This window comes from Staurois parvus, unplaced genomic scaffold (assembly GCF_062004578.1).
Source record: "Staurois parvus isolate SC_StPar_1 unplaced genomic scaffold, SC_StPar_1.0 ptg000080l, whole genome shotgun sequence".
Taxonomy (NCBI): domain Eukaryota; kingdom Metazoa; phylum Chordata; class Amphibia; order Anura; family Ranidae; genus Staurois; species Staurois parvus.
The window spans coordinates 3,285,497-3,296,020 of record NW_028317876.1 but is presented as its reverse complement, the minus strand read 5'-3'; the positions used below and the strand labels follow the sequence as shown (position 1 = coordinate 3,296,020).

General features: G+C 46.3%; 1 long non-coding RNA gene across 1 annotated transcript in view; it reads right to left on the bottom strand.

Moving 5' to 3' along the window:
- Positions 1-1,404: 1,404 nt before the first annotated feature.
- LOC149469149 (uncharacterized) overlaps positions 1,405-10,524 on the bottom strand; it is a 35,514-nt gene continuing 26,394 nt past the window's right edge. The window contains exon 2 of the long non-coding RNA XR_016311635.1: positions 1,405-1,872. This is a non-coding gene — a long non-coding RNA (uncharacterized LOC149469149). The remainder of the gene's footprint in view (positions 1,873-10,524) is intronic.

Below are 10,524 nucleotides of genomic sequence, written 5' to 3'. Positions count from 1 at the left end.
AGCTTTGTGGCACGGTGCAAGTGTGACTTATACTTATAAGAACATTACAGTTTGCTGATCGGTTGCTTGATCATAAACCACTAAAGGGATGTGTTCATATAATGCTTTTATAATTGATGAGCAAGCGAATAGATGTGATGTGTGTGTGTGTGTGGGGTGGGGGGGTGCAACAACAGTGTAAATGAAGAAAGTATCCAACACAACATAATCCTCTGAATACTGTTACAGTAAAGGAAATGTGCTGAATGCTTGGTTTGCTTACCCAGTATTTTGCCTACACAGATGGCTCTTTTCTCAGGATAGGTGCTGCAGCTGTTAGAAATGGATTTGTAGTTGTAGTTTTGTGGATAAAAGAAGAGTGGCCTCATAGCTTTAGAGTCTAAGGCTGGTGTCACAGGGTTGCACTGCTGCAAAGTGTATTACTGCAATGCAAAAAAATGCTTGTTATAAATTTTGAAGAGCTGCGGTACCAGTCATCCTCAAACATTGCCAATGCTTTTGCATTGCAGCATACCAAAACACAGGGTAACGCATTACACAAGGTGCATTGTTTTTTAAAAAATAATGCACGCACCATTTTTGGTGTATTTTAGCTCATTACATAGACCATTCAAATGAATGGGCTACCTTCCTGCAACGCATGTTAACATACTGCATAAGGTGCATAAAGCTTAACTATTGTGGAAATTGTGTCAATCTTTCAAAGAATAATACCTAAAATCATATAGACTGAGGCCCTGCATCTTGAAAGATTGCTATAATTTTAATTTTTATTTTGGTTTACTTTGGAAAACATGGAAACATTATTACCCATTAGTAATACCCTTGGTATAATAGTAAACAAAAAATATCCGCTCACTTATAAGTAACAATAATCTTTAAAATAACACTTTCTATAAATTGTTCCTCTCCTGATGAGCCTCAGCTGAAATGAGACACATCAAGTTTATCTGTAAATTCTGCTTTAATAAAACTTATTTTCTGCATAACAGTTTTTTTTATTTTTTTTTGTTTATTTTGTTTGCCCAGTACCCAGTTGCTCTCTATTTCCTCAAGACCATGCAAGATAAAGTGATCTCTTGCCATGTCTGAGAAGAGCCTTGGATGACTTGGTTCCCATAGACCCATTAAATTACTAACATCTGCAATTATAGACCTGGGGGAATATTTATGAAACAGTGAATGTAACATTCACAAGATATTCAATGCAGGTGAATACGTCGCTGTAATTTATTATACATGCACCAGGAAGAGTCACCTGCTGTGAATGTTTGGTGAATGTTATAAATGTACAAAACAGATGTAAGGTAGGTCCGAAAGTTAGTAAAAGTAGTAATGTTAGTAAATGCTTGTGCATGGAGATGATGGTTTGAAAAGCTGAAGCACAAATGACTGCATTGTACCTGGGTTGGCGTGGTCAATTTTATTATGTTATATATCATATATATATATATTTATTTATTATATATGAAGATCTTTGTGAACATTTATTGACAATGACTTTGAACAATTATATATGATAGTATACTGTAGCACCACAATTGAATGTAAGTGGTTGAAAACCTCAGATATAAAACGTGAACAAAGCATATCCTTCTATACTGTGTACTTGCGGTTTTCCAAAGCAGTGAGTGATTCTTCTTTGCTGCCCCATTTCTCTATTATCATCATGAGTCACTTCTGAAAGCTTAAACAAATATATACGGTGATGGGGGAGGAGAGCTCCAGCACACAGCCTGTGACTGATATCCTGATATCTGCATGTTGTCCGTGTGCTGTGTGAAGGGGGTGTGTCCTTTCCCTCCAATCGGGGCTCAGTGCTCTCCAAACTGAGATTGACATAGCGAGACTTCAGATCCCCACCCGCTGCTGCTAGAGATAAGAAAAAATCATTTGATCTGTGTGTTTGGAGAATGATCTACAGAAGAAATGGCTACAGATAGATAGATACAATGTATGCAGGGGAATAAAGGTCTGGTATGTATTTTGGGGGGAACCCCATGCCATTTGTTTTTAATTTTGGCATGGGAATTCAAAAATCCAAACCAGACCAAAAGGGCTTGGTATGGATGGAGGGCGGGACCTCACGTCATTTTTTTAAAATAGTTTTTTAATATCTGGTAATTTTTTTTTTTGACATTCAGCTGTCAGTAGGGAACCCCGCTGACAGCTGATGACTCATAGGCTGTTAAGGACTCCGCGATCACCCATTCCTTAAAAACCCATGACAGTACTGACAGATACCAGTACATACCGCATGCCTGGACCACTGCTTAATTACTGCATGCATTTAATTATTTATTTCCTTTTGTGAAATGACTTTAAGGTCTTTTTATGCAGTATTTACCAAGTGTTGCTATTGTGTGTTGCTATTTTCGGTAAATACCACATACTAGCAATAGTGAATTGACACTTTCAGTATCGCATGCGATATGTGGTCATGTGACTGACTTAAAGCGGAGTTCCAGCTAAAAAAAAAAATAAAAGTCAGCAGCTACACAAACTGTAACTTCTGACTTTTAAAATACAGCCGCTTACCTGTCCCTCGGTCCAGCGGTGTCCTCACCATGGCTGGTTTCACTTGCCGTCTTCTCTCCCTGACACCGGCATCTTTAGCCGGGTGCCCATTGTGCATGGCCCAGTAATCTTCTGGGACCTGTCACATATCCCAGAAGACTGGGGAGAGAGGGGGGGAGGACAACTTCCACTTCTGATCGCCTAGGCGATCGCAGCGGAAGTGGGAGCGGGTACCTGTCACATTCAGATACCCGCTCCCCAAAAGTGTCAATCCCTAATGGGGAGCGGGGGACAAAGCATAAAAGTGGAACTTCCCCTTTTGGGTGGAACTCTGCTTTAAGTCATGCCATAAGCTGTAGTGAATTGTGCCCAGTATTTGTAAAACTTTACACTTGCAAAGTTAAACATTTCTATTTATGAAATGGCAAACTGCACCTAATATGTATTTTCTTTCTGCTTCTCAGTGGAGATAAAGTCTGTTTCTCAGACTTCAGATGTGATAGTATGTGTCATTTCTTAAAAGAAAATTGCAAAAGTGGAAACAATTTAGGAATTACATTTTTCTATGGCTACTGTATCTCCCACATTAGAATCACTGCAATTCCTTTATGTTGGATACAGTGAGATAGCTACTGTTACTGCTTTTTAATGATGAAATATGAGGAATTGGGGAATGCCCTGGCTGTCATGGCTGGATGAGAAATGAAAATGAGAGTAATGGGTACATTTCAACACTCTTTATAAATACGGCCCTTTATCTTAATAGATTGATTTACTTCCCTGAGACAACATAAATGATGAGTAGAAATCTCTCATTACTGCTCATAAAAAGTGCTGGTTACTTCACAGACTGGCCTCTGTTAGGTATATACAGTATATTAATGTATAGTGGCAAAACTGGACCACAGTCAAAGCTGACAAAGCAGACCCTGCAGTAAAATGCAAAATCTGCTTGAATTGGATCCCCTCTCCCTAGTACTTGTAAAGAAAAATGTTGAATTTATACTTACCTAGGTGCCTAGATGAGGGTGCGGTCACAACTCTTATGGCTAAATCCAGGGCAGAGCAGGACAAAGCAGACAAAATCTCACAAGATGCTCTTGCAATGTAGTTTCTTCTTCAACCAGTGGATGGCAGTGTTTATAAGTTTGCACCTACATCTATGGAATACTCTGTGTGTTTTCTTTGAATAAAGTTTCCTGTTTCCTTGTTGCAGGGAAGCAGAAAAGCACATGTGGACTGTGCACTGTATGTTCTGTAGGGCTATATAAATCATTTCTAACAAAGTTTTTTCTGAAGAGGTAAATTTTATACCTACGAACAGCAAGCGATTTTTACAGGGGGAGTGTGTCTAAAGAATATATGTGGATCTTGCATTGTCCTGCTTCAACTAAGTTGTCGAAGCACTTTTGGCTTCGTGATGACATGGACTGGATGATTTAACTGTGAATTCACACATAGTGCTGTAACGGGCATTTTACTACATTGTAAAATTCCCATCACTGCAAAGACAGTGCGATGTACATTACCGCATGGCACTGTACAGCAGCCATGAATGAAGAATATTTTTGTACACTTCAAATAAAGTTTGTACAAAACCAAGAAAAAAGGGACCACACTGCCCCCTACCGCACTCAGAAATGGACAGCTGCAGGAGAGGTAAAGCATTCTGGCAGCTCTCCATTCTAGTGTGAAGTCAGCCTTGTACATGCCTATAGCATTGGCTTGTTTTGTGTGTGTTGTGTACGATGAACGAAGCAATTCTTATTAACACACTTATAGCATTTATGACATGGTAATGGCGTGTTTTTGTTGTGTTTTTGAAACTTTAAAAAAGCCTCAAGTAAGCTTAAAAATGATATATAATGCCACAGTTCCAATACAGTTATTGTCTAGCACCACATTAGAACAGAAGAAATGAGTGTCTAAAAGGAAGTCAAAAAGGCACTAAGAGATTTTACTGCTGCACTACCCCACAAAAAACACAAACATTCATTGATAAAAGACAAATTTTATTTTTGTCAAATCAGCATGGCATAACAGATTTGATTGTACTTAAAATAAATTCACACAAAAGTAAAAACAACGCACATTGTAGATATGAACAGAACCCCTTACATATGTTGTCCCTATCCATGGTATATATGTATAGACATGTACATTTCATCCAATGCTTACAAATGCCCATGAAAGTGTTGCTTATCTAGTTGGAAGTGTTTAAAGGAAAAGTGATGTAGAGGGAAAAATCCACTTTGAGGCATGGTTAGGTTGTGGTGTGATAGCAGGAATTCTTGTGAATTCTCTGCAGGATGGATTCATATACTTTGATCCCTTTGACACTTGGATTGGTCCAGCTCAACTTTGCTGAAACAAAAAGCTTTTCCACTGACAGTAATGCTCAATGCCTCTACTCCCAGCTGGTACTATCAGTATTGCTGTCTGGCTTGATGCTTTTCTCTACACACAGAAGCAAATGGTGTCACTCTTACAAAATAAAGCTAAACTCCTCAGTTTTCTACCAACTGGCCAGTGGCAAAACAGTTCCATAGCATAATTTGTAAGATTCTTTTTTTCGCAGTACCACACTGCATCGCCTTAAATATTTAATAAAATGTCAAAACAGAATTCACAAAAACACTTCAAAACCACAGCCCAACATCCCACAAACCCTCTCCCATCCCCGTATCCACAATTAATCCCAAAATATTCAAACTATATACAGTGGGGATCGAAAGTTTGGGCACCCCAGCTACAAATTTGTATTAATGTGCATAAAGAAGCCAAGGAAAGATGGAAAAATCTCCAAAAGGCATCAAATTACAGATTAGACATTCTTATAATATGTCAACAAAAGTTAGATTTTATTTCCATCATTTACACTTTCAAAATAACAGAAAACAAAAAAATGGCGTCTGCAAAAGTTTGGGCACCCTGCAGAATTTATAGCATGCACTGCCCCCTTTGCAAAGCTGAGACCTGCCAGTGTCATGGATTGTTCTCAATCATTTATTTATTATTTATTTATTTATCGAGTTTATATAGCGCCAAAGGGTTTGCTCAGCGCTGTACAATAGAGGGGGGACAATACATGAAACAGTACAGTAACATCAAACAGCACACAAGGGGTAAGAGGGCCCTACTCTTTCGAGCTTACAATCTAGGAGGGAGGGGGTAGAGGTACAGGAGGAAATGGCTGTGGGGGATGGAGTGGTAGGAGGAGGGAAGGGCAGCGGCTGTTAGGTGAGGGTGGGGTAGGCTTCCCTGAAGAGGTGGGTTTTCAGGGAGCGCCTGAAGATGAGGAGGGAAGGTGACAGTCTGATGGATTGGGGTAGTGAGTTCCAGAGGATGGGGGAGGACCTGGAGAGGTCTTGCAGTCGTGCGTGGGAGGAGGAGACCAGGGAGCAAGATAGAAGGAGGTCCTGTGAAGAGCGAAGGGTACGGGTAGGGTGGTACTTGGGAATCAGGTCGGTGAGGTAGTTAGGGGCAGTGTTGTGAATGGCTTTATAGGTCAGAGTGAGCAGTTTGAATTTAATGCGTTGGGCAATGGGGAGCCAGTGGAGGGAGAGGCAGAGGGGGGTGGCAGAGGTGGAGCGGCTGGTGAGGTGGATGAGTCTGGCAGCTGAGTTCAGGATGGTCTGAAGCGGGGAGAGTTTGCACTGGGGTAGGCCGATGAGGAGGGAGTTGCAGTAGTCAAGGCGTGAGATAATCAGGGAGTGTACGAGTAGTTTAGTGGTGTCTGGGGTAAGGAAGGAGCGTATTTTGGCGATGTTGCGAAGGTGGAGCCTGCATGTATTTGTGAGTGATTTGACATGAGGTTGGAAGGAAAGGTTTGAGTCCAGAATGACGCCAAGGACCTTGGCTTGCTGGGCGGGATTGATGGTGGTGTTGTTGGTAGTGATGGAAAGGATGGGGGGGGGGCACGGGAAGGGGGAAAGACGAGAAGCTCGGTTTTGGAGAGGTTGAGTTTGAGGAAATGGAGCGACATCCAGTCAGAGATGTCGTTTAGGAGGTGAGTGATGCGGACGGAGAATGTGGGGGTGAGGTGAGGGGTGGATAGGTAGATTTGAGTATCATCAGCATAGAGGTGGTAGTTGAAGCCGTGGGAATGTATGAGTTTGCCAAGGGAGGAGGTGTAGATGGAGAAGAGAAGGGGTCCAAGGACAGAGCCCTGGGGGACCCCAACAGAGAGGGGGAGGGAAGAGGAGGTGGCGCCGTTGTAGGAAACGCTGAAGGAGCGTTGGGATAGATAGGACGAGAACCAAGAGAGAGCGGTGTCTCTGATGCCAAGGGAGAGTAGTTTATTAAGGAGGAGGGGGTGGTCGACTGTGTCAAAAGCCGCAGAGAGGTCTAGGAGGAGGAGGACAGAGTAGTCACCTTTGGCTTTGGCGGTTAGTAGATCGTTGGTGATTTTGAGGAGGGCAGTTTCGGTGGAGTGTAGGGGACGGAAGCCGGACTGTAGTGGGTCAAGGAGGTTGTTGTCAGTTAGGTGGGCGCTTAGGCGATCGTAGACCAAGCGCTCAAGGAGCTTGGACATGAGTGGCAGCAGGGAAATTGGTCTGAGGTTGTTGAGGTCAGTGGGGTCCAGGGAGGGCTTTTTGAGTATGGGGGTGATGTGCGCATGTTTTAGGGGGGAGGGGAAGACGCCAGTAGCGAGGGAGAGATTGAAGATGTGGGTAAGGGAGCGGATGAGGGAAGAGGGGGGTGACCGGAGGAGTTGAGAGGGGATAGGGTCCAGGGGGCAGGTAGTGAGGCGGGCTTCTGAGAAGACTCTGGTGACTTCCTCAGTGGTAGTAGGGCTGAAGGAGTGCAGTGATGGGGGGGTTACGGTAGGCAGGGCCTTGGGTGTGGTGGGGGGCAGTGCCGTTGCAAGGTCAGAGGAGGGGAGAGATGAGAGGGTGATGGAAGGGGAGAGGCTAGATGGGGAGGTAGACTGCAAGTTGACTATGTCCTTGCGGATTGCGTCAATCTTGCTATGGAGATGAGTGGCAATCTCGTGGGCGGTAAGTGAGGTACTGAGTGGAGGAGGGGGGGGAGAGAGCAGGGAGTTGAAGGTGGAGAAGAGTCGGCGAGGGCAGTTTGAGAGGGTGTTGATCAGGTCAACGAAGTAGGCCTGCTTGGCGGCGTGGAGGGAGGAGGTGTAGGTGAGGAAGGCAGATTTGTAGAGGGAGAATGCATGAGGGGACCTGGTTTTGCGCCATAGTCTCTCCAGCGCACGACTGCGACGTTTGAGGCATTTAGTGTGGTCGTTCTGCCATGGTTGGAGCGGTCTGGGTTTGATGTTGCGTGTGGTTAGGGGTGCCAGAGAGTCTAGGGTGGCTGATAGTGAGTCGTTGTACGCGGTGGTGGCTAGGTCAGGACATGACAGTGGAAGGATGCTGTCGTGCAAGCGGTCGGCAGCCGAGTGGAGGGGGGCCGGGTGCAGGTTGCGGAGGTTGCGGCTGGTGATGGTTTGGCGCACTGGGGGGGGGGAGTTAGGGGAAGGGGAGATGGAGAACGTGAGGAGGTGGTGGTCGGAGAGAGGGAAGGGGGTGTTAGTGAAGTGGTTAAGGGTACAGAGGTGGGAGAAGACGAGGTCCAGGGTGTTCCCATTGATGTGGGTGGAGGATTGAGTGTGTTGTGTGAGCGCGAAGGAGGTGGTTAGGTGGAGGAGTTGAGAGGTAGCTGGGGTGTGGTCGTTGATGGGGATGTTGAAGTCCCCGAGGATGATGGTCGGTAGCTCAGAGGAGAGGAAGAAGGGAAGCCAGGCGGCGAAGTCATCCAGGAAGCGGGCTATGGATCCGGGGGGCCTGTAGATCACTGCGATCCTTAAGGGGGTGGGTGAGAAGAGCCGGATGCAGTGAGCCTCGAAGGAGGAGAAGGTTAGGGAGGGGGGGTTAGGGAGGACCTGGAAGGTGCTCAGCGGTGATAGGAGCAGGCCGACACCACCACCTTTGTGACCGCCCAGTCTTGGTGAATGGGACCAGATGAGACCTCCATGAGAGAGTGCCGCAGGGGAGGTAGAGTCGGTGGTCTGTACCCAGGTTTCGGTGATGGCTAGGAGGTTGAGGGAGCGGGAGATAAAGAGGTCATGGATGGCAGTTAGTTTGTTGCAAACCGAGCGGGCGTTCAGAAGTGCAACCGAGAGAGGGGGGATGGATGTGGGGAGGAGGTGCACAGGTATGAGGTTGAGAGGGTTGCGGCGGCTGGCGGGAGCAGGGGGGTCCCTGGAGGGGGGGAGAGGTGGTGAGGGGCCAGGGTTCGGGGAGATGTCCCCAGCGGATAGGAGAAGGAGAAGGGTGAGGAGGGTGGCATGGGAATGGGAGGTGCAGGAGCGTGTGGGTCTGGTAGTGGTGGCACGTGGGTCGACCGGGGAGTGGAGGAGGAGGTGGTGAGTACCGTAGTGGGGAGAGGGCAGAAGTGAAGGGGCAATGTAGAGCTGTTTTGGGGGGGTGGGCGGGTAGAGGGAGGCGATTTTTGGGATGGAGGAGAGGAAAACGAGGAGGAGAAGTGCAGGTGGCATGCTGGGGTGAGTGCAGTGCTGTTCGGGACAGGGGAGGTGAAGGGATACGGGTCAGGGCGAGGTGATGTGGAGAGTCTATATCACCGTGGAGGAGTCCACTAGAGTCCTTCTGTAGGGGGAGAGTGGGAGTAGAGTCCAGCAGCTGGCTGGCTGCAATCTGTGGGTGCAGTATGCTGGCGTCCGAGGGGGCATCAGTGGGTCTGGTGGATCGGCGAGTGGAGGGGACGTAGGGTGCGATGTTGGGGGGCGTTGGCAGGCAAGGTGTCTGGTGATGCTGGCGGCTCGGTGACTGGAGATTCGCTGGGTGGTCCGGGTCTGGGAGATTCGCTGGGCGACGTCTCGATTCGCTGGGCGACGTCTCGATTCGCTGGGCGACGTCTCGATTCGCTGGGTGGTCCGGGTGTTGGGTGACCAGAGGTGGTAGCTGGGTGCCCGGTAGCTGGGTGCTGGGTGTCCAGGGGTGGTAGCTGGGTACCCGGTAGCTGGGTGCTGGGTGTCCAGGGGTGTTAGCTGGGAGCTTAGACTTCGAGTTGCCAAGCAAAGGCCAAGAGATGGGAAGGACGGGAGAATCCTCATCAACAATGCATTGCAATATCTGGAACGGCATCATCGTCTGGGAAGACCAGGTGATGTCAATCTCAAAGGTTTTAAATGCCCAGACTCATCTGATCTTGCCCCAACAATCAGCACCATGGGTTCTTTTAAGCAGTTGTCTAGAAAACTGAAACTGAAAATAGTTGACGCTCACAAAGCTGGAGAAGGCTATAAGAAGATAGCAAAGCGTTTTCAGATGTCAATATCCTCTGTTCGGAATGTAATTAAGAAATGGCAGTCATCAGGAACAGTGGAAGTTAAAGCAAGATCTGGAAGACCAAGAAAAATATCAGACAGAACAGCTCGCAGGATTGTGAGAAAAACAATTCAAAACCCACGTTTGACTGCACGATCCCTCCAGAAAGATCTGGCAGACACTGGAGTTGTGGTACACTATTCCACTATAAAGAGATACATGTACAAATATGGTCTTCATGGAAGAGTCAGCAGAAAACCTCTTCTACGTCCTCACCACAAAAATCATTGTTTGAACTTTGCAAATGAACATATAGACAAGCCTGATGCATTTTGGAAACAAGTTCTGTGGACCGACGAGGTTAAAATTGAACTTTTTGGCCGGAATGAGCAAAGGTACGTTTGGAGAAGAAGGGGCACAGAATTTAATGAAAAGAACCTCTGTACAACTGTTAAGCATGGGGTTGGATCAATCATGCTTTGGGGTTGTGTTGCAGCCAGTGGCACAGGGAACATCGCACGAGTAGAAGGAAAAATGGATTCAATAAAATTTCAGCAAATTTTGGATGGTAACTTGATGCCATCTGTGAAAAAGCTGAAGTTAAAGAGAGGATGGCTTCTACAAATGGATAATGATCCTAAACACACCTCGAAATCCACGGGGGATTACATCAAGAGGCGTAAACTGAAGGTTTTGCCATGGCCTTCACAATCTCCTG